General features: G+C 38.9%; 1 pseudogene; it reads right to left on the bottom strand.

The window, feature by feature from the left end:
* Positions 1–17333: 17333 nt before the first annotated feature.
* On the bottom strand, positions 17334–17638 carry LOC107133107 (small ribosomal subunit protein eS27-like; annotated as a pseudogene).
* Between the last annotated feature and the right edge of the window lie 5647 nt (positions 17639–23285).

Raw genomic sequence — 23285 nt, 5'->3', positions numbered from 1 at the left:
ACTTATATTTTTCTTGGAACAATCTTGGCTATATTTATTCTTAGTGAAATTATTTTCCAGTAAATGTGTCATTTGGTAAATAGCTTTTCCTAAAAAAAGATGGCTACATTAGTAAAGTTCAGTGAAATGTTCTCTGTGTCTATATATTACATATACATTTTGTTCTGTGTGCATGTGTATTTAGACATTAAATATATATGAATTTGTGTTTTTTTTGCTGTTCCTTAGTCATATCTTTATCTATCACAGAACCTAAAACAAAAACATAAGTGTTGAATATCTGTTTGTTGAATAAGGAACATTCCTTTATTCACTAAAGTAAGCATCCACTGTATGCCCAGCGCTATACTAGCCTTGACAAATGAAGGTGAATAAAACAGTCTTTGCCTTTAGGAGTTCACAATATAACCAAGGAGAGACAATTGTGATTATTATGATAGACTACCTGATGAGTGTGTTAAAGTGAACAGATCCTAGATTTAATTGGTCCAGGTATGCATCTAGATCTGGGTAGTGAATGTTTTAAAAGACAAATCATAGTTTTCTAGCAAGGAAAACTAGCATGGAGCTGTACACAGAATACATAGCTGGGAGTCTAACTCTAGGAAAAATGTAAACATTGTTAAGTTTTTAAAATCATTAAAGGTAATCATGAACATGAAATAGTCATACTCATGTTCATTAAATTATGCTTTACTGAAGTGAATAGCATGCTGAAGGTGGTGTGATTCACAGGGCAGCAAGTAAATGCCCAGGGTTGATGTCATTGCTTTTGCTGCGGAAATAAAGCCTTTGGAACCTTAAATATCTCTCAGATGTGGTGCCCTTCCTTAATGTGGTGTATGAACGCAGAGAATGACATGACTTGGGACTATGGAATTGAAGATGCTTATAAAAACCTCAGCCTAGTTATGCCCCCTTATACAAAGGGTATGGACACTGAAGCCAGACAATTCCCAGCAAATATAGTGGGTCTTCATCAGGGGAGTAATCATAGGTAAGTACAATAAAGTCATTGGGATTCACAGTCCTCAACCTTGATAGGCCAAGAATAACTGGTTCAGAGTGAGGATTAAATATGATAAACTATCTGTATTAGTCAGAATTCTCCAGATAAATAGAATAAATAGAATGTGTGTGTGTGTGTGTATACACATTGTTGGTTCTGTGTATATATTTACACTAGTGGTTCTGTGTATATATATGTACATATACATACACATTCTAAGAGATTTATTATAAAGAATTGGCTCAGATTACCATGGAGTCTAATATGTTCCCAAATCATCAGGGTGAGTCAGTAAGCTGGAGACCCAGAAAAGTACATGATGTATTCCTTTCTAAATCAGAAGGCCTGAGGACTGGGAGAACCAGTGGGGCAGGTCCATTTCAAAAGCTGGCAGTCTCAAGACCCAGAAAGAGCTGATGTTTCTTTTCAAATCTGAAGGCAGGAAAAAACCCAGTGTTCCAGTCTGAAGGCAGTCAGGCAGGAGGAATGCTTTCTTGAGGAGGTTTCAGATATGTTGTTCTATTCAGGCCTTCAGTTTATTGGACAATGCCCACCCACCTGGGGGGTGGTGGGTCGGGGAGGGGGAAGGTGGCAATCTACTTTACTCAGTTGACAAATTTAAAGGTTAATTTCATCTAAACACATGCTCATAGCCAACATCCAGAACAAAGTTTGACCAAATATCTGGGAACCCCATAGCCCAACAAAGTTGACACATAAAATTAACTATGACAATATCTAAAGTTCCTTTCACAGTGACTGAAATAGAGCTTTATAAACATTTTAAGTAAATGAAAGAATAAATAGAACCATGATTAAAAACAAAGCTTTCTTAATCATGGTTTCATAGGAAAAAGGAAGAAATTGGCAACACGTAAACAATTATTCATGTAGAAGCTAAAAATCACTTTAGGAGGGTGAGATAGAAGACAGAGAAGAAGGAACTAGTGTCAGGAATTTACTTTAAAGTACACAATATTATCATAGTTTTCCTGGGAGTGAATATGGCACACAATCAACCACAGCAAACCACAAAATGAGAAAATCAGCTTGTGGCCAACCCAAAGGACAACTTTATAACCACAATCTGGGATGCTTGATGAGCCATAAATTCTAGTGGAAATCCAACATGGAAATGAAGGGAAGTCGTGTGTTTGGTGCTGTGGATTCTATACTCAAAAATTCCTATACGACAACAAATAAGGGATCAAAACCATGGAGGATCGTTAAGACTTAATTTTCCCCAGAGAAATAAAGGGAACTACTTATGGAAAACAGAGCTTCCCTGGTGGCTCAGATGGTTAAGAATCTGCCTTCAATGCAGAAAACCTGGGTTCGATCCCTGGGTTGGGAAGATACCTTAAAGAAGGAAATTGCAACCCACTCCAGTATTCTTGCCTGGAGAATTCCATGGACAGAGGAACCAGGCAGGCTATAGTCCATGGGGTTGCAGAGAATCAGACACAACCAAACGACCAACACTTTACAGAAAAGAAGCTATAGACATGGGTGTGGTACGGGATATTTTCTTCAACAGTTCCTGTTATTTTGACTTGAATACATCTGAATGTTTTATACTTATTCAGTGCCTGTTAGCACCAGACATTATGCTGATTACTATCATTGGTGTTTCATTCACACATAAACATTGTAAGTTACATGTAGATATCCATCTTATAGATGAGGATATTGGACCCTAGAGAAGCAAAGGTTAAAGCCACATATCTAGAGAACACTGGATCAAACCCAAGTCCTCCTATTCCAACATCAGAATATTCAATAGCTCTAGGCATTCTTTACAGTCAGCCCTCTGTTGTTGCATGAAGCATGATGATAGGGATGCATCTTTTAAAAGATCCTTGAAGGCTCTACAAGCTACAAAATATCTGGCTTTCTACCTACTTGGATAAAATAACTCTTGTGCCTGTATTTCATCATGTGTATATAGAGCAAAATAGAAAAATCTTATCTAAAGGAAGCATCAGGAAGCCCAGTTGGACCATCTATCATGGGGAAAAGGAAAACTTAGCATTTGTTTTGTCATAGTTGGAGGAGATGGGGAAGAAATGCCTCCTTACAATGTCTCAAATTCTCCTTTGTGGTTAAATCAGTGCCACAGGTGCTTGACAGTATTCTTCAATGACTATGAACGTGGGCTTTGGTACTATTCTAGAACAAAGGAGACTAAAGAGACATAAAAACTAGATATTTAGATCCTGGATTGAGGAAATACGTCTGCAGTGACTACTACTGGACTACTGTTTTGTTTTTTTTTTCTTTTGTACCATTCTGTTAATTTTAATTTCATAAAAATAAAAATTTTGGACATAAAAACAAAAATAAAATAAGCCAAAATAACTCTGCTCCAAAAGAATATAGGCTTTGTAGCTGGTTAGATGTAGTTTGAATGGCAGCTATGCCATTTGCTAGATATGTGACTTTTAAATAAGAATTATTTAATCTTTCTAAGTTTCAATGTTATCTCAATAATTGATATAAAAATCACAAATATGTTGTATGAATTGAATGAATTATTTCCTATAAAACATGTAATAGAATTCAACGTATCATATAAAAAATGTCTCATGATAATTTTGCTTCTGTGTGCTGCTGCTACTCAGTCATCTCTGACTCTTTTATGACCCCATGGACTGTAGCCCAAGGGGCTCCTCTGTCCATGGAATTTTCCAGGCAGAAATACTAGAGTGGATTGCTATTTCCTTCTCTGGGGGATCTTCGCAATCCAAGGATCAAACTCGCATCTCTTTCATCTCCTGTGTTTGCAGGTAGATTCTTTACCACTGTGCCACCTGGGAAGCACATGTGTCATATAATAATTATTAATTTGCCTATATTATCAGAACAATTAATTAACTTTTTTCTCAGGGAGAACTGTCTCAGAATTACTGTGAAAATATTTTTGCTGCATCTAAGCTTCTTAAAACATCAAGTTTGATCTCAGAGATTGTCAAGGTACATTATACTACACTTTCAATCATTGCATACCTCTTTGTGAAAAACCATGGAATTATCTTTATAAAGTTAATAATAAAAGCTTCTAGAAATTGTGGACAGCTCTGTTTTATAGACGTCTCTCTTCTTCCTAGTAGTGTTTGTCAAAATGAGGCCTTTTCCCACAGGAAAAACTGTGAGAAAACCCAGCTTCTCCACAGCTACTGTTTAATGCCTTTTCCCTTTTAGTGGGACAGCTAAATAAGCCAGAAGATCTGCTACCTACATTCTACAAAAATATATAGTTGATGTGAAAAAATAACATAAATTGCTAGCAAAATTATTGTAAATAATGACCATCAGCTGTCATATCTTTATGCTATCAGTTACTATATCATCACTTTTGTGTAACCTTCTTTAAACGACCAATTTATGGAGATAGACAATGGATCAGTGGTTGCCAGGGATTAGTGCCCGATGTGGGTGGTGGTGGGGGAGAGAAGGTCATGTAGCTATAACACGTCAGCATGAGGGATCCTTGTGATGACAGTAGTGACATTGTTCTGTATCTTGACCATTGTAATGGATACATGAAATCACACCTGTGATAAATTGCACAGAACTAAACATGCACACACGCACACACACACACACAAGCCAATGTAGGTAAAAGTGATAAGATCTAAGTAAAACCGGTGGATTTTATCACTGTTAATATTTTGGTTGTAATTTTGTGTTGCAGTTTTGCAAGATGTTATCATTAGAGGAAACTAAGAGTACTTGTCATCTCTCTGTATTACTTCTTTCAACTGCATGTGATTTTATAATTTTCTCAAAATAAAAAATTTAATTAGAAAACTTATTACTTAGTGTCTTTTGTCTACCTTGATGTCCATAGTAACCTTTCATGATAGAGAAACTTTTCTAGATTATTTACATATATTTTAACAACTCTTTGGTCTCTGTCCAGCTTCCAGATAGAAACTTCTGCCTTTTAAATGGCCAGCAACTAGTGTATAATTGCTGGCTTCCCATCCTGAGATAAACAAGTTAGGCAACTGTGGATGTATTTGATTTGTCATTTGATGAATGAGAAAGAACTTCTCCAGGAAGAATAGGAGCAGCTTGAGTGAGTACATTTTCTTGAGCATGCTCAGGGGGAAAATGAAAGCATTGTTATCTGATGTGACACCTTGAGCAGACTGCCTGGCAAGCCCGCCACCAACGACGACTGTCCATAACGAGAGTCTGGTATCAATTAAGGAAACGTGAACTTCTAACCTGTGTGAACTGTCACGGTTGAGTCCAAGCCTGGCTGATCTCTCAATTTCCAGAGGTTAATCATAGCACTCCACAACTGACAAGACCCTCCCTTTTTTTCTACCTCCATTGATGAAATTTGGGTCCTCCGAAGCCACAGCAGGGAGAGAAGCCCCCTCCTCTTTATTTCTAAAACAAGAAAAAAAGATAAATATAGTCTTGTTCAAGGATGAACCTCCTTTATCTATAGCAAAGTAATAGATGCTCAATATACTTTTAACAAGTATTAATCTGAAATAAATCTTAAAAGGAATTCCAGCCCATAGCTTCTAATCTATTCACCAGAAAAAAATATATTGATAAACAACAAGGTCCTATGAAGGTCAGGAAGCAACAGTTAGAACTGGACATGGAACAACAGACTGGTTCCAAATAGGAAAAGGAGTACGTCAAGACTGTATATTGTCACCCTGCTTATTTAACTTATATGCAGAGTACATCATGAGAAACACTGGGCTGGAGGAAGAACAAGCTGGAATCAAGATTGCTGGGAGAAATATCAATAACCTCAGATATGCAGATGACACCACCCTTATGGCAGAAAGTGAAGAAGAACTAATGAGCCTCTTGATGAAAGTGAAAGAGGAGAGTGAAAAAGTTGGCTTAAAGCTCAACATTCAGAAAACGAAGATCATGGCATCCGGTCCCATCACTTCATGGCAAATAGATGGGGAAACAGTGGTGACTTTATTTTTCTGGGCTTCCAAATCTCTGCAGATGGTGATTGCAGCCATGAAATTAAAAGATGCTTACTCCTTGGAAGGAAAGTTATGACCAACCTAGATAGCGTATTGAAAAGCAGAGACATTACCTTGTCAACAAAGGTCCGTCTAGTCAAGGCTATGATTTTTCTAGTGGTCATGTATGGATGCGAGAGTTGGACTATAAAGAAAGCTGAGTGCCGAAGAATTGATGCTTTTGAACTGTGGTGTTGGAGAAGACTCTTGAGAGTCCCTTGGACTGCAAGGAGATCCAATCAGTCCATCCTAAAGGAGATCAGTCCTGGGTGTTCATTGGAAGGACTGATGTTGAAGCTGAAATCCAATACTTTGGCCACCTGATGTGGAGAGCTGACTCATTTGAAAAGACCCTGATGCTGAAAGATTGAAGGCAGGAGGAGAAGGGGATGACGGAGGAATGAGATGGTTGAATGGCATCACCGACTCAAAGGACATGGGTTGGGGTGGACTCTGGGAGTTGGTGATGGACAGGGAATCCTGGCGTGCTGCAGTTCGTGGGGTCACAAAGAGTCGGACACGACTGAGTGACTGAACTGAACTGAACTGTACAGCACAGGGAACTGTATTCAACATCTTATGATAAACCATAATGGAACAAAATAGAAAAAAAATATATATATAAGTGAATCACTTTTCTGTACAGCAGAAATTAACACAACATTGTAAATCAACTATACTTCAATAAAAAAGAGAAAATACATCAATTATCTATTATTAAATGCTTACTCTGTATCAGGCACTGCCTTTGCATTTGTAAGTACTAAGCTTTCCTTCCAAGTATTCTGTACACTAGATGACATCTATTTTTAATATCCATTCAATAGATGAGGTCATTGACTTCACAAAGGTCACAAAGTTGTGAAAAGGCAAGGCTGATAAACACAGTGAGAACAATCTCAGTGCTTGCGGTCAAGCTATCAGCTTGTCTCAGATCTGATAATTCATGGGAAGTGTCCATTCATTAGGCCAAAGTATGTCTTCAAAAGTGAAGACAACTATCTTGCCTTGGAGCTTAACCAAAATTGTCATATAAAATTTTAATAAGCATTCTAACAGCTGTTTTAATGCTTATAACAAGCCTATGAAGTAGAAATTATCAACTCTAGTCTATTAAATGAGAAAATGGAGTCATTGGGGGTGATTAAGTGGCTTAAAAATGATAATTCATTTATAAATATTGAACTATGTCTCCTAAGTTTTATCTTCTAAACCAGGCTCTTAGGTTTACCATGTATTGTTGAATCTTGCATTTCAGGGTCAACTTTTCATCAGCAGCATTTTAATTCAGCTGGAAAGTCTGACTAACTAGGTTAATTAAGTTCCTTGAGGTAAAATTTGCTCATCCATTATATGAAGGTGGTTATAAAAACTGCACTTTCCGTCTCAGTGGATTTTCATGAAGAAAAGATAATGGAAGTGAAGACTTTGTCAGCAGTAAACTCACAAGCTTATTTAAGTTGCCACTGTGCTTACGACTTTTCAGAATTTTTCACTTCTAGGAAGCAATGCAAAAGTGGAAAGTTGATTGGATTGTAATTTGGGGGCATTATATATTCAAGTTTGGATTCATTTTTTTATTCATTCATTTGTTCAATTATATGAAATGGCCTATTCTGGATCTTATAGAAAATACAAAGCAGTTAGTACTTTATATAAATCTGTCAAATTGTAGTTATACAAAAACCATGTCTTACTCACCATTACTTCATAACTGTTCTGAATTTGACTCAGTCATGAATACTTCATACAAATTATTACAAACTTACTATAGTACTCATCTTTAGTGTCATCAGTGTTTTCTACCCAAACACACACACACACTCACACTCTCTTGCACATGACACATACACCCTAACTAGGAAACGTGCTAGGCTGTGGGTATTCAAAAGGCTCACGAATCTCATAACCTCGGAGTGAATTAGACAATTAAATGAATTACTTTAATCACAAGATCTATGAGGGAGTTAGGCCGAGAAGTCACTTCACAGTCTACCACTAATGCACAACCTTGCAAAATCACTTAGTCTTTGGCTTAACCACATTGGACTAGAAGAATAAATGGGTCTAAAAAGTAGAAAATTCTATGTGGTGATGTTTGAAAACCACTAAGAGCAAGGGGTTATTTGCAAACAAATCTAAATGCTTTCTATTCAATTCAGCAGGTGCTATTTCACACCCTCTATATGGCAGGCACTGAATTTCTTAGCATCTTTGAAAATAACCACCTATTCTCTGCAGGCAGAGATGTATTCTCTAGAGCTGTTTTTCCAATAACATTTATTTTAACAATAATATGCTTAGTCTGCTGTGAAAATACAACTTCACTGATTAGGCAGCCAGCCCAGTCAAACATTGTTTGGGGTTATAATTATAGCTATTTAATTGTTGAACAATCTCATAAGAGCTGCAAAAGCATCTCAGTTTGTTTACGCAGCAATTTAGGCTTGTTTTTTTCCCCTTTATCCTTTTTCCTCTTGAAAGGAAAGCTCAGGATAAGTCTAGCCTGAAGCCCCAGAGTATAATTAAGCACCCCCCCAAAAAAGTATTGGGACCAGGAGGCTCCTTTTTGGTTAAAGTAAGGAGCTGTTGCCATGATTTGTTTTAATTTGATAAACACAGAGAGCTATTCTGTTCTGAGACCTCTTCCCCCCGACTCAGAAAGGGGGTGTTTACGTACAGCTGTGGGGAATTACTCACAAGAGGTTTAAACAGTGGAAAAAGAAAACATCCTCTTCTTTCTGGACCCACCCAGCCCACCAAAGTTTACAGACTTAGCCAATGGAAAGATAGATCATGGATCACTGAGAACTCCCTTTGGAAGATGGAGACCTAGACTCATCAGAACAACTAGAAGATCTGAAGGGCGTAGAGAGCGGCATTGGCAGCTACAGGGGGGTAGTCTTTTGAAGAGACTGCTTCAGAGACAGCTTGTAGGTTGTATACTAACAGAGAGCCGTGGTGCCCAGGGTTGCATAAAAATACATAATGGGAATATGAATTGCACTATGGCCCTTACAGGGTCAATAAACTCCCTCTTAGCCAACAATGAACAAAATCTAGGTTTTCTTCTAATTTTGTGTAAGTGTTGGATAAAAGATAAAATGGTCTTCTTCAGTTTTCCCCTCAGCTTGAGTAATTTTTTTCTGTGCATTTTATTTAATTACTTTGTGCAAAATAGAAGCAGAGAATTTAACTAAATGAGAAATATGATTAAAAGATCTCAGGGTGACCTTGAAATGAGTGGTTAAAATTTTAATAAATTAGTCACTAGCTATTCTGTTATTGGGCTTCCCTAGTGGGCTCAGTGGTAAAGAATCTGCCTGTCAATGTAGGAGATGTGAGTTCGATCTCTGGGTCAGGAAGATTCCTTGAAGGAGTATTCCTACTCCAGTATTTCTGCCTGGGAAATCCCATGGACAGAGGAGCCTGGCAGGTTATAGTCCATGGGGTTGCAAGAAGAATCAGACATACCTGAGACTAAATAACAACCACAAAACTGTTATCATTTTAAATTAAACATAGAGTTGTGATTTTTAGTTTTTATGACTTTTTGAGAGGTGAGTCATGGAGTAGATTTCTCAGAGTATTTAAGAAATAATAAATATATTAGAAATTAAGAAGTATATATATTATTTTGAAAGTACAGAGTCAAATTGTAATGCTTTGAGGCACTATATTTTACCTACTTTAATTTGAGAAAAGAAGAAAGCAAAGAGGAAAAAATAGAGAGAAAATTTTATGTTCATTTCCTGGGGTGGAATTCACCAAAATAAGTTCTATCAAAATGTGCATTTCTGGGAAAAAATTATTTAAGGAGAACCTTCCTGTATGTGTGGCTTAATTAAACCAAGGTTTGATTAACTATAGTTTAATAATTATAGTTAATAGTTACAACTATACTTATAGTTCAGTAATTGATATAACTTAGAATTCCTTAAAAATTAGCATACCAGTTTTAAATATTTTCTTTAAATTGTCACGAAGATGTCAACCCAGAAATAAGATTAATTTGCCTCAGTGTTTCTGCCAGAATGGACTTATTCTTAAGATTCACTACCTCTCATTTGCATGTTTTTGTAAACTGACATGAGAATAAGCTCCAGATCAGTGGTACAAAATGAATCCTGTTTACCATTTCTCAATTTACTTTGAATACTGCCTCCAAATATTTTGACTCTATTTATTTAAGATAAACTCAGGTACTAGGCCATACACACAAGCTTTGCAATTTTAAGCTCTCAAATGATACAAAAAGCAGCTTCTTTGACCAAATGGATTTCTTGTTCGTAGAAGTCTGTCATGGTTAATTTTTTTCCCTTAAAATATAACTTCCTAGAAAATGATTATGCCTTTCACATAAGTGAATTTTCTTCTTTGTTAGAATGTGTGTCATTTCCAGGTAGAGATGGATTGAAATCCAATATAGTCAGTGATGATGGCTGTAAAGACCCCATGAAGCAGTTAGAATTTCCCATTGTCCTCCATCTAAAATGATAACAAACACAGTTTTAATTCGCTTAATTCATATTTGTTCCACCCCCCCCAAAAAAAAAGATTACTTGGAAAGCACATACTACATAATTGGGTAAACTCATTGGTAAAAGCAAAAGTAGCTGTTGCCATGAGATTACTCCACAGAAAATGTTTGGTTTAAGTAAACTAGCCAGTATTTGAAGTAGAGGGACTCATTCAGGTTTCTAAGGGAAATAAAACCAAAACCTTAACTTTCAAGTCCTTGGGTCTTTTGCAGTAAGAACTACTTAGAGACAATTCTTTTTTTTCTCTCTCTTCTCTATCCTTCCTTTCCTTTTTTGCTTTCTTTCACATTTTTAGATGTCCTTGTTAAATTTGTTTTTATTTCCTCCTTTAAAAAATAACATCTTATTTTTTGTTTTATTTCAGTGTTGTATTTCTACAAAGTTGTGGAGGTCTAGCTTACCTGGAGCATAACAGCTGCTCAGAAGTAATTGTTGAGTAAAAATGAGTAACTTAAGTCACACAGATTACCTGCAGAGAATGTGGAAAATATCCCTGTTTTTCCAGGAGCAGGGACAGCACAGATGTTTCCTATGCTGGGTTTATCAAGCTCTGCAAAATCTCCCCATGGGTCTCTGAGTGCCCTTTGGTAAGTTTTACATGCAGTTGTCTTTCTTTCCCTCTTTGAAGTCCACTGAGCTGGTGAGAAAAATCTAGAGAGGATGACAGAAGCAAGCCCAGTAAAGGTAGCCTTTAGAACATAATGACCCAGGACTCCGTGAGTTTAAAAAAGTCCATTCATGGCTAGAAAATGAATATTATTTATCCAAAAGGTTGCAGCTGTTATATTCTCTTGAGAAAACACCAAGACCTATCCATGCCAGGTTTTTCCGATTGCCTAACCTCAATGATTCTGAGATAAAATCCCAAAATAGGCGTTTATAAAGGCAAGGACCGAAAGGCAGCAAATGCAGAACCTGGGCAGTTTTTGCAGCTGCTGGTGTATAAACTGCAAACCCAAAAGTTGTTTCACTCCTGATGTTGCCAGTTTGCCTAGGTGATAGTCTTGTGCCAGTCAAAACAGTCACAGGCATTTCTGTACAATGTATTCTGTTCTGTCCACACTGGGGGCTGTTTCCAAAAAACAGAATAACGGAAGCACTGAATCAAAAAAATGAAACCAGAAAACTTAAGCCCTCCGATAAAAGAAGAAAACAAAAAGTAGCACGAGAAATGTGTTTTCCCAGGAACGTCCACATCGCTACAGACCCGGTTTTCAAAAGTGGATTTTCTTTGAATAGGGTTTGGATTTGCCAACAGGCTATTAGGATATAATACACCACTCACAATTCTCCAAGAAAGGATCTAAGGTTTGTTGTAATTTTCCCACTTTCCCAGAGATGGGTAGAGCCAAGAGGAAGGGGTGAAGGAAAGAGAGCAAAAGATTGCAGGAGTTGAAGAAAAGTTGCTGGATCCTGTCCAGTCATCTTCAAAGGATAACCTCTTCCAAACAGAGCAAACCTTCAGGCGGAGATTATGCAAAGCTCCTGCTTTCCAACACCCCTGAAAACCTGCTACCCCCGTCCATTCAGATTTGAGGATTAAGAAAACCAGGGGAATGAAAGCATCTATTTATCCCTGGTCCATGTCAGGAATTGTTCTTCTGAGCTGGACCCTACGGCTTTATTGGTGGTGTGATTGTCCCTTTTAAATATTTTTTTGGGGATGGGAGGAGGTGGGCGTCTGTATTATCTGATAGTTCTGTGTTTGTTTTTTCAGCAAAGATGCTTAATTGTGTAACTCCTGGCCAGGTTTCCTTTGCCAAATGATAAAAATCAGAGTTGGAAAAGACCTATTAGGTCATTTTATCCTAACTCCTGCCAGTGAGAATTTTGCCTCTAATATGCACGACGAGGCGTCCACTTCTTCCCTTGGGAGATTAGCCTCTACAATCCAATTAGTCCCTGCTGCCAACACATTTTCCCTGACATTCAATTTACAATTAATATCATTGTTTTTCTTAATTCTGTGGTCACCAATGAAGTGTTTACTTTCTTTTATCGTTTTTGAATTTTAATCCGCTGATAAGTCTATTTTCTTATGCCTCCCTCAAATACACTCATTTATTTTTTTCCTATAGCCTTTTAGTTTACTTGCTATTCTTTTGTTATTTGTTATTCTTTGCACGGCTCTGTATCTCTTTGATACAAGGAAAATGAAGGCTTCTCATTTCCCTACTTGGCACCTCTCAACAGCAGGCAAGGATGTGGTGGAATTGGGCAGAGAATCGAGACGCTTTAAGGTTTCCATAAAATTCAGGCTTCCTTAGTATTTTACTTCTACTTTCCAGAAATGGGTGGCTCGAGATGGGCTGGCACTTTTGAGTATTCCAGCTTTTCAGTTGTGTGTGTGTGTTTTTACGTGTCAGATTTTCTGCTGTGAAAAACCTGGCTTAGATGATCAGATGAGATAAGGCAGGCAGAGATAAGCTAGAGAGGAGGAAGAATATTACAGTAGTGAACTTTGAGACTGAAGGAACTCAGCCACCTTCCAGAATGCCTCATTCCCTGAAGAGCAAACCCTTTGAGGCCGAGGTGAACCACTGCAGACCAGTGTGGCTCTGTGCATCCATCCGTGAGACAGGCCTCTCCCCACAGCAAGGCACTTTCCTCATGAGATTTTGTTCCTTCATTGCCTAAGGCCTTGGCTTTGTTCCTGCCTGTCTTGTCTCCCTCTTCTGATTCTCTGGCCTTATTTTGGCAGGCAGATTGCCTTCATCTATCCAATTTACCATGTCGATTTGGTCTCCACCTCGTGACCTCTGCTCGGCCTTTGGGCCTAAGGGAGGAGTCCCTCTTTCTGGATCCTGCCCTCTGACTAAGCCCTCTCTTGCTGCTCCTCCCTTTTCTGGGGATCCAGAACAGATACCTTCCCAAATGCCAGTTTTTTCCCCTATGTCCCTAATTAATTCATTGTCAGGACTGTCTGTTCATGCCAATTGACACTCAGCTCCATCACAGGCCACAGCCCTGACTCAGAGTAGCTTGCCTATATGGTTTTTAAGGGGTGTTTTACAAATAATTAAGTCTCACAAACCTAAGAAAAAATTCTTAATGTGGTCTATAAGGCCTTAAAAATTTCCTGGCTAGCATCACAATGCAATCACATACCAGTGACCCCTCTCACTCTGCCTCACTCGTGTTGGCTCCCCCTCAGGTCCTTTAGGCTTCCCTGGTGGCTCAGAGAGTAAAGAATCTGCCTACAATGCAAGAGACCTGGGTTCCACCTCTGGGCTGAGAAGACCCCCTGGAGAAGGAAATGGCTCCCCACTCCAGTGTACTACCTGGAGAGTTCCATGGACAGAGGAGCCTGGCGGAATACAGTCCCTGGGGGTCACAGAGTTGGTCACAACTGAGTGACTAGCACTTTCACTATCAGGGTTTGCTGTGCAAGCATCAGTCTCTTCCACATCGGGACCTTCATCTTACTCTTCTTTTTGCTTGCCTAAGTGTCACTTACACAGCTTACATGGAACTTAGACCCAAGTGCCCTCCCCCTGGACTAAGTTAGGTCCTACTGTTATACTTTATTATTTAGCCTTATTCATGCATTGAAAGCACTTACCAAAAGTTGTGAACATGCGTTTCCCGATTTGTTAAGTTATTTGGCATTTGTATTACTCTATGACATGTGAAAATGGTCCCATGATTACTCTTATTTCTGTTTCTCAGAAATATCATAATAAGTGCTCAGTACATCATAAGTGCTTGGTCAGACGAGTCATGTAAAGGATAGAGAGCAGAATAAAAGTTAACAGTCAGCTGTCATGACTGATAAGTACTTGTCTTAATCTAGCTGCTTCGGCTATTTTTCTTTGTACTTATATAGTTTGGCTTACATTAAAAAAACTGGCATTTTGAATATCTATATTGTACTAGTAAGTTTTTTTTTAATTTCAGGCAAGAGAGAGCCACTATACAATTTTTACTTGAAAGAGGACTTTGGGAGAAAAATAAGGAGCTCATAATTAATGAGAAAATGGAGGAGTATGTTTGGTGCCCAGATAGAAACTTAAAGAGCATAGGATCTGGGCAGTAGAAGCGACGCTTTCCTGCACTGCCACTATGCCACTGCTCACAGACAGCCCTGAAACATCCAGGCCTTTTTATTAGTTCCCACTGCAGAATCCAACACTGGCTGTCTTGAATGAACCAACCATCCGTTTGTTTGCAACCAACCTAATGTTCAAAGTCCTGAGTCAGAGGACTGCCGGATCAAAGAATGGTTGGGTAATTCAGCCCTAGTCTCTCAGTCAGAAAGAGAAAGGATTCTTCACCTTCCGTACAAGCATTCTGAAGTAGATACTCAAATTTCCAACTCCCCACACAATGAGTTATTTCTCCCCCTCCCCTGCTTTTTATACATTAAGTCATTTAATTGCCTCAAATACTTGATGAGAATGTAGGTATTATCATTACCCCCATGTAACTTTTGAGGAAACTGAGGCCCAGAGAGGCTCATAACTCAGTCAAGGACACAGCTAGAAGTGATGAAGCAAGAATGATTTTTTTCATTACTGCTAGGTATGTCAAGATGACCTCAGCATATTCCAGCAGATTGCAGTTCACTTTGACTCTGAATTAGAGTTCTCATTTCAAATTAATGTATTGAAATCTGCAAGAGTAGTAACCCTCTGCCCTTTGGAGGAATATATACCACAAATGACACACCATCAGCAAAACAAGCTCTAACCTAGCAGCGGTGGATGTTGCACATTTCTCTCTTTTATTGGATTCCTCTCATGCTCACCACCATGAGCATACATGCTGCTGCTGCTGCTGCTGCTGCTAAGTCACTTCAGTCGTGTCCAGCTCTGTGCGACCCCAGAGACGGCAGCCCACCAGGCTCCGCCGTCCCTGGGATTCTCCAGGCAAGAACACTGGAGTGGGTTGCCATTTCCTTCTCCAATGCATGAAAGTGAAAAGTCAAAGTGAAGTCTCTCAGTCGTGTTGGACTCTGTGTGACCCCATGGACTGCAGCCTACCAGGCTCCTCCATCCATGGGATTTTCCAGGCAAGAGTACTGGAGTGGGGTGCCACTGCCTTCTCCGTGAGCATACATGAGTGGTCCATAAACCAGAATGAAGCTAACTAATTGGTTGACCCAGGAAATGAAAGTTAATCTCATCAGCACTAATATCTATCATTTCCAGGTCCTTAGCTAATACTATGCCAAGTACTTTAATAATGAAGATTCTGTTTTGCTACTTGTTTTGATTTGTCTTGTATCTTTTCTTCCCTTTTTTGGTTGTAGATCATACACGCCACATCAAAGGTCTGGACATATCACAGAAATTGGGGCCTGTCACAGTCTTCCACCTGACTCCCACTGCTTGATTCAAAAATGAATATGAGAACCAATTAGCAGGACCAGTTTTATTCTCCAGGATTTTTCTAACTGGAATTAGTTGGATAGAATTTTTTTCCTTTCTACTCATGAAATTTATGAGAATTTAAGATCCAACCTGGTTACAGTCTTGTTTTTAACCTTGTGAAGATGGTTGGTTTGTGATAGCAAAGCTCTTTGTAAAAAAAAAGGCAAATATAGAAGTCAATATGAAAATCTAATGATTTGAATCCACGGATACACTCATTGTTTTTTACTTTTTCTTTTTCCTTTTTGGTGTATGGCTTGAAATATAAATTTTTTGGTTAATTGAAATATAAATTTTTTGGTTAATTGAAATATAAATTTTTTGTCTTACATTTCCGGCTTCTTGCAATTTAAGTGTTGTGTGTAATGTATGTATGTCATTACTGATTCATACACCCCCCGCCCCCAGTTAGGTATTATTAGTATTGTTATTATTTTACAAATATGAAAATCAAGGCCCAGGAAATTGATATCACTGTCCCAAAGCTGCACAATTAGCCAGTAAGGAGCAGATGTTGGATGACAGATTTTCTTATTTCCAAATCATTAGCTAGATGCTGTAACACTCAGCATGCAGCCTGGGGTGCTGCAATCCATGAGTTCCCAAAGAGTCAGACATAATTTAGTGACTGAATAATAACATATAACATTCGGAGAAAAATCTGCATTAGTTAACAACAATTCAATTGTTTATCAATATCTACGATATCCTGACATGAATCACAATAGTGATCTATTTATCAATTCTGGCTTTACTGGGCCTTCACTGCTGTGTGCAGGCTTTCTCTAGTTGCAGTGAGCACAGGCTACTCTCTAGCTGTGGTGCATGGGCTTCTCATTGCAGTAGCTTCTCTCATTGAGAGGCATGGCTATAGGGAGCGTGGGCTTAGTAGCTGTGGCATTCAGGCTTAGTAGCCTCAAGGCATGTGAGATCTTCCAGGACCAGGGATTGAACCTGTGTCCTTTACATTGGCAGGCAGATTCTTAACCATTGGACCAACAGGCAAGTCCACACAATGGTGATTTTACACATATGACAATATGTATATCTTAGCTCATGATTATTTGCTTTATTTCTTATAGTTTATCCAGGACTTTTGGTTACTCATTCTTTTACTCAAGATGGTAAGTATAAATACAATGTCCAGGGAATGGAATAAAATTGGATAATCATAAAATTTTTTTTAATTTTTAAGAAATATTTTTAACCATGTATGTAATACCATATTGGATTTGGGACAGAGAAATAAAAATCTGACTGAAATATATCCTTTTTCATTATTATACAAACCTGAAAGACTTGTAAAATTGATGGTTTTCTACTGATCTTAGTAGGTTTTCAAACATTAAGACAACTCACATGCTTTTTTGTTTTTTTATCCAAAACATGTTTATTGGGGTGGTTTCCCATTCATCTTGATGCAGGATACTTTTAGTGCTGCTTCCGTCTGAAGGAGCATCCTTCTGTAAGCCTTGCTTTTCCTCCTGTAGGCTGGCAGAGGACAGAACAGCAGCCAACACACTAAACTACTGTTTGTGCGTGGCTAAAGACGGTGGCGATTTTATAGCATCCTGGGCATTTTACATCCAAGACATAGGGCTCTGTACCAGGCGCTTCTTCTTGTGTTTCCTCTTCTCCTCTTCTGGAGAGGGATGAAGAAGATCCTTTGTGAGAGGCATGTTCTCGTGAGGAGGTCATCACTGCAGAAAAGGCCTCACATGCTTTACCATCTAAGAAAACCTGCCTAATGGATTTTTTTTTCCTTTACTATATGATATGTACAAACCATTTTTTTTAAAATTATAGGATGAAAAAGTAAGAGACATTCTCAGTTTTATGACGAGCTCACACAAACAGAATAAGGGTTGTTTGTATATTTCTTCTTCTATTTGTATCATTTATTAAAATTTACCTGAGAGCCCTATGAATAGTCCAAGACCCAGTCTAATTCCACTGCCTCTGAAGTGTCCTCCCAAAGATCTCAGGTATTAGGTTTCAACAGTTAAGGATATTTGGAGACATAAAAATTCAAAGAAAATTCTTGTTATGAAAAAATATGGAGTGAGAAAAGTCTAGTCCATTTCTGATCTTATTGACTTGCCTTATAATTGATAGTTCTCACATTTATTCAAATTGGGCTTCCCCAGTGGCTCAGTGTAAAGAATCCACCTGCAATGCAGGAGATTTGGGTTTGACCCCAACTGAGCACTTAATACATGCCAAACATTCTGCTAAACACCAGTGGTGCAACAGTGTCACAGGTAATGGCAGAACAGGGGTAACACACATTAATGTGAAAAGGTACATTTTTTTAAATTTCAGGAATCCTCCATGTACATTTCTATTTATGCAGAGATGCATAGTCATACAATTTAATGGTGTCACATTTTGTCCTCTGAAGTGGCCTTTTGGTTACATGAATGAATGAAGATATGTACTAAGCTCCTAGTAAAGCTGTAAAGGAACATTTGCTCATTGGTCATAGGATTATTATGAAATTGTATCTATGATTTAATGTTAGAGAAAGTTCTCATGATGGTTGGGGTTCCCTGATTAAAAAGACACTGTAATGTGTAGCAAACTCCCCGTAAAGCAAGGGGTATGTATACTGGTGGCCTAAATTTAACTTAAAGGCCAAAGGCCAGAGCTGGAGATGGGCATGGCAACCCACTCCAGTATTCTTGCCTGGAGAATCCGATGGACAGAGGAGACTGGTGGGCTACAGTCCATAAGGTGGCAAAGGGTCGGACATGACTAAGCAACTAACACTTCTCTGACTTTTTCAAGGGTCAGAGAGGCAAGGTCACTTTCAGCACACAATGTAATTGCATTTTTTTCTTTTTGGCCCCAACAAGTGGCATTCAGAATTTTAGTTTCTTGACCACGGATCAAACCATGCCCTGTGCAGTGAAAGTACAGAGTCTTAACCACTAGACCACCAGGGAAGTCCCTGCAATTTCATTTTAAGATGCTGAGCAAGTGAAGGTGAAATAAGAGAGTGGTATGCCCACGATAATGATCTAGGACAACAGCTGTAACATAGCATCAATAAACAAACAGCATTAGACTAGTCCAAGACAGATGTAATCTTTAATAGCTGTGTCACATGACAGTGAAAGACGCATGGAACCCAGTGGACTTTTTGAAGTTTTTGATTTTGTTTTTCCTTCTATGCCTAGAGTATTGGCCCACTTTGTACAGAGTAAACTGTACTGTGCAGGATTTTTGAGCAATTTGAAGAATAAGGAAAGGGTTGGAAGCCTAAAGAGGAAGTGACTAGGCTTCTTAAATTAATGGCAGAGAAATGACTAAAGGATTAATTAAAAGTGAAATATATTAGGAATGATGATAATCACAAACTAATGAAATTAGGCTTTACTAGTAACATATTGCCGAGAAGGCAATGGCACCCCACTCCAGTACTCTTGCCTGGGAAATCCCATGGATGGAGGAGTCTGGTAGGCTGCAGTCCATGGGGTCGCTAAGAGTTGGACATGACTGAGTGACTTCACTTTCACTTTTCACTTTCATGCACTGGAGAAGGAAATGGCAACCCACTCCAGTGTTCTTGCCTGGAGAATCCCAGGGACGGGAGAGCCTGGTGGGCTGCCGTCTCTGGGGTCGCACAGAGTCGGACACGACTGAAGCGACTTAGCAGCAGCAGCAGCAGCAGCAGTAACATATTGTTGTCTGTTTATGTGGTTTATCAGTTAGCTTTTTCACTTTGTGATAACATAGGGACAATCTTTAAATCTCAGTAGATTATGGCACTTAAGTTTTAGGTCTCCCTTAAATTCCATGTCACTGCAGGTCAACAACTCCAGTCTATGGCTCTGTGGCATGTCTCTTATTCATTTTGGGATCCAGGCTGAAAGAACAGTTCCTGTGTGGGCAAGGGCGACCACGTGGCAGTTCTTAATGTTTCTGCGTACACGACACACAATTGGCTTCTACACACAATTCACTCATTGGTCAAAAATAGTCAACTAGCCAAGTCTGTCTCAGTAAGGTGGTAAATTTGTTCATCCCATGAGAAGTCCATGTAGGTCTCATAGCAAGAGAAGGAATGCACAATCTTCTTAAAAGAAAGGTAGAAAATGAGGGGAGGGGGGAATGGAGGGAAATGTGTAATCTACTGAATGTGGAATTTAAACTCTGGACAGCTCGAACAATTAATTTTTGTTTCCCTTTATGTTGCATTGTATTTCTATGAAAAACAGAAACGAATCCCTTCAAGTTAAGGAGATACTGTTTTTAATGGAATCTGTAGGATGTGATTCAGGAGAAAAGCCACATGTACAACTGGACCTCCACGGTGGAGCTGGGTGACCTCAGAGCCATCATGCATGAGTGTACGGTGACGGTCCTCCTAGACATTCCAAATCTCCATGTATGGTTGCCAGTGTCCACAGTAGTGAAGATTCTTTACCACAGGTGGATAAGAGTGATTCATGAAACAAATGTTGTGGCGTATCTCCTCTTTAGTGAATCAACACCAACTGTTCCAACCAGATAATTTTTTAGAATACTGTCCATAAAGGGACATAAAAAATCTATTGCTGTACCTCCAACACCTAGCAGAGTTAGCAGATATCCTGTTGGTGGTGACATATTTTTAAAAAATGAATTGTTCTTAACTCTGACCTTCAAAGAAGCAAGAACGGTGGCAATTTAGTAACTGAAATAAGTGAAGGCTTTGTATTTGCTAAACAGTTATTCTAAATGGAGATAAGATATGCTTCCTTAACTTACTTAAATTTGTTCTCGTTAGCTCTGTAGATATTCTCCTTATATTTGAAAATATTTCAGAGACTCATAGCACTATCCAAAGCCATGACAATCATGAGGGTAAAGTATCAAGGATTTGAAAATCTCTAAATATCAAAATAAATCTGAGCAAAATTTTTTCTCTATAAAATGTAGCATATGGAAAAAAATTGAGAGTTCTTTATACTCTTAATGATTATATAGATTTATGACAAATACATGTATATATTTTATAAACAATTATATATATATAACCATTTATAAAAAGATTATATTCCACTCCTATTAAATCATACTTTCATTAAAAATAGCCTCATTATTCAAGTTAATTTTTTTTTTTTTACCCTTTACAATCACTCAGTATGAAAATCTGACATTGGGCCAGAGCATTTACCAAAACAATTTAAAAAGGTATTTTCTTGTTATTGGAAAGAGCATATAATGGAATTATTCATGTTAGGGAGCTTTCCTACAATGACCTTTGACATTGCTCTCTTTAATATATATAATACTATTGCCTTATGAGGAACCTCAGTAAAGTTTCTTCACTTGCTCTTCATGTCCGGAGAAATATTGAGTTTTTGCTTGTTTACTGTCAGAGTTGTTCTTTTCTTGACATAGAAAATAATATTTTCTCAATTTCTGTAGATCTGTGACATTATAAATGGAATTGAAGGAAGATGATGCCATATACAGAAATGAGGGCCTCTGATTTAGCTGGACTCCCTCTAGAAAAACAACTCATCCCTGCACGTCTTCCTCTCTCCTGACTCACAACTACTTCATAGAACACATCATTCAAATTTGTGTCCCAGAAAAATATCCATTACTTTATGACATGGTTCAGTTCAGTTCAGTTCAGTCGCTCAGTCATGTCCAACTCTTTGCAACCCCATGGACCACAGCACACCAGGCCCCTTTCCATCACCAACTCCTGGAGTTCACTTAAACTCACGTCCATCGAGTTGGTGATGCCATCCAGCCATCTCATCCTTTGTCGTCCCCTTCTTCTCCTGCCCCCAATCCCTCCCAGCATCAGGGTCTTTTCCAGTGAGTCAACTCTTCACATGAGGTGGCCAAAGTATTGGGGTTTCAGCCTCAGCATCAGTCCTTCCAAAGAACACCCAGGACTGATCTCCTTTAGGATGGACTGGTTGGATCTCCTTGCAGTCCAAGGGACTCTCAAGAGTCTTCTCCAACACCACAGTTCAAAAGCATCAATTCTTCGGCGCTCAGCTTTCTTCACAGTCCAACTTTCACATCCATACATGACTACTGGAAAAACCATAGCCTTGACTAGATGGACCTTTGTTGGCAAAGTAATGTCTCTGCTTTTGAATATGCTATCTAGATTGGTCATAACTTTCTTTCAAGGAGTAAACGTCTTTTAATTTCATGGCTGCAATCACCATCTGTAGTGATTTTGGAGCCAAAAAAACTAAAGTCAGCCACTGTTTCCACTGTTTCCCCATCTATCTGCCATGAAGTGATGGGACTGGATGCCATGATCTTAGTTTTCTGAATGTTGAGCTTTAAGCCAACTTTTTCACTCTCCTCTTTCACTTTCATCAAGAGCCTCTTTAGTTCTTCACTTTCTGCCATAAGGGTGGTGTCATCTGCTTATCTGAGGTTATCAATGTTTCTCCCAGCAATCTTGATTCCAGCTTGTGCTTCTTCCAGCCCAGGGTTTCTCATGATGTACTCTGCATATAAGTTAAATAAGCAGGGTAACAATATACAGCCTTGATGTACTCCTTTTCCTATTTGGAACCAGTCTGTTGTTCCATGTCCAGTTCTAAATGTTGCTTCCTGACCTACATACAGGTTTCTCAAGAGGCAGGTCAGGTGGTCTGGTATTCCCATCTCTTTCAGAATTTTCCAGTTTCTTGTGATCCACACAGTCAAAGGCTTTAGCCAATAAATGTAATCTCCAATGTTAAATCTGCAACTCGCCACCCACTATGTAGGTATTCTACATAGAGGAGCAACCCCATGTCCAAGGAGCGGTGGCTGTCTGGGTGCAGGAGGGCCAAGAGGAGCTACTCCACGATCAAGGTCAGGAGGGGCAGCAGTGAGGAGATACCCCTTGTCCAAGGTAAGGAGCAGCAGCTGTGCTTTGCTGGAGCAGCCGTGAAAGAGATACCACAAGGTAAGAGAAGATACCCCAAGATACATCCAAGGTAAGAGAAACACAAGTAAGATGGTAGGTGTTGTGAGAGGGCATCAGAGGGCACACACACAGAAACAATAATCACAGAAAACCAGTCGATCTAATCACATGGACCACAGCCTTGTCTAACTCAATGAAACTAAGCTATGCTGGGTGGGGCCAGCCAAGACGGGCGGGTCATGGTGGAGAGGTCTGACAGAATGTGGTCCTCTGGAGAAGGGAATGGCAAACCACTTCAGTATTCTTGCCTTGAGAACCCCATGAACAGTATGAAAAGGCAAAATGATAGGATACTGAAAGAGGAACTCCCCAGGTCAGTAGGTGCCCAATATGCTACTGGAGATCAATGGAGAAATAACTCCAGAAAGAATGAAGGGATGGAGCCAAAGCAAAAACAATACCCAGTTGTGGATGTGA

This window comes from Bos taurus, chromosome 14 (genome assembly GCF_002263795.3).
Source record: "Bos taurus isolate L1 Dominette 01449 registration number 42190680 breed Hereford chromosome 14, ARS-UCD2.0, whole genome shotgun sequence".
NCBI classification, from domain to species: domain Eukaryota; kingdom Metazoa; phylum Chordata; class Mammalia; order Artiodactyla; family Bovidae; genus Bos; species Bos taurus.
This window is presented reverse-complemented; position numbering and strand designations above follow the sequence as displayed.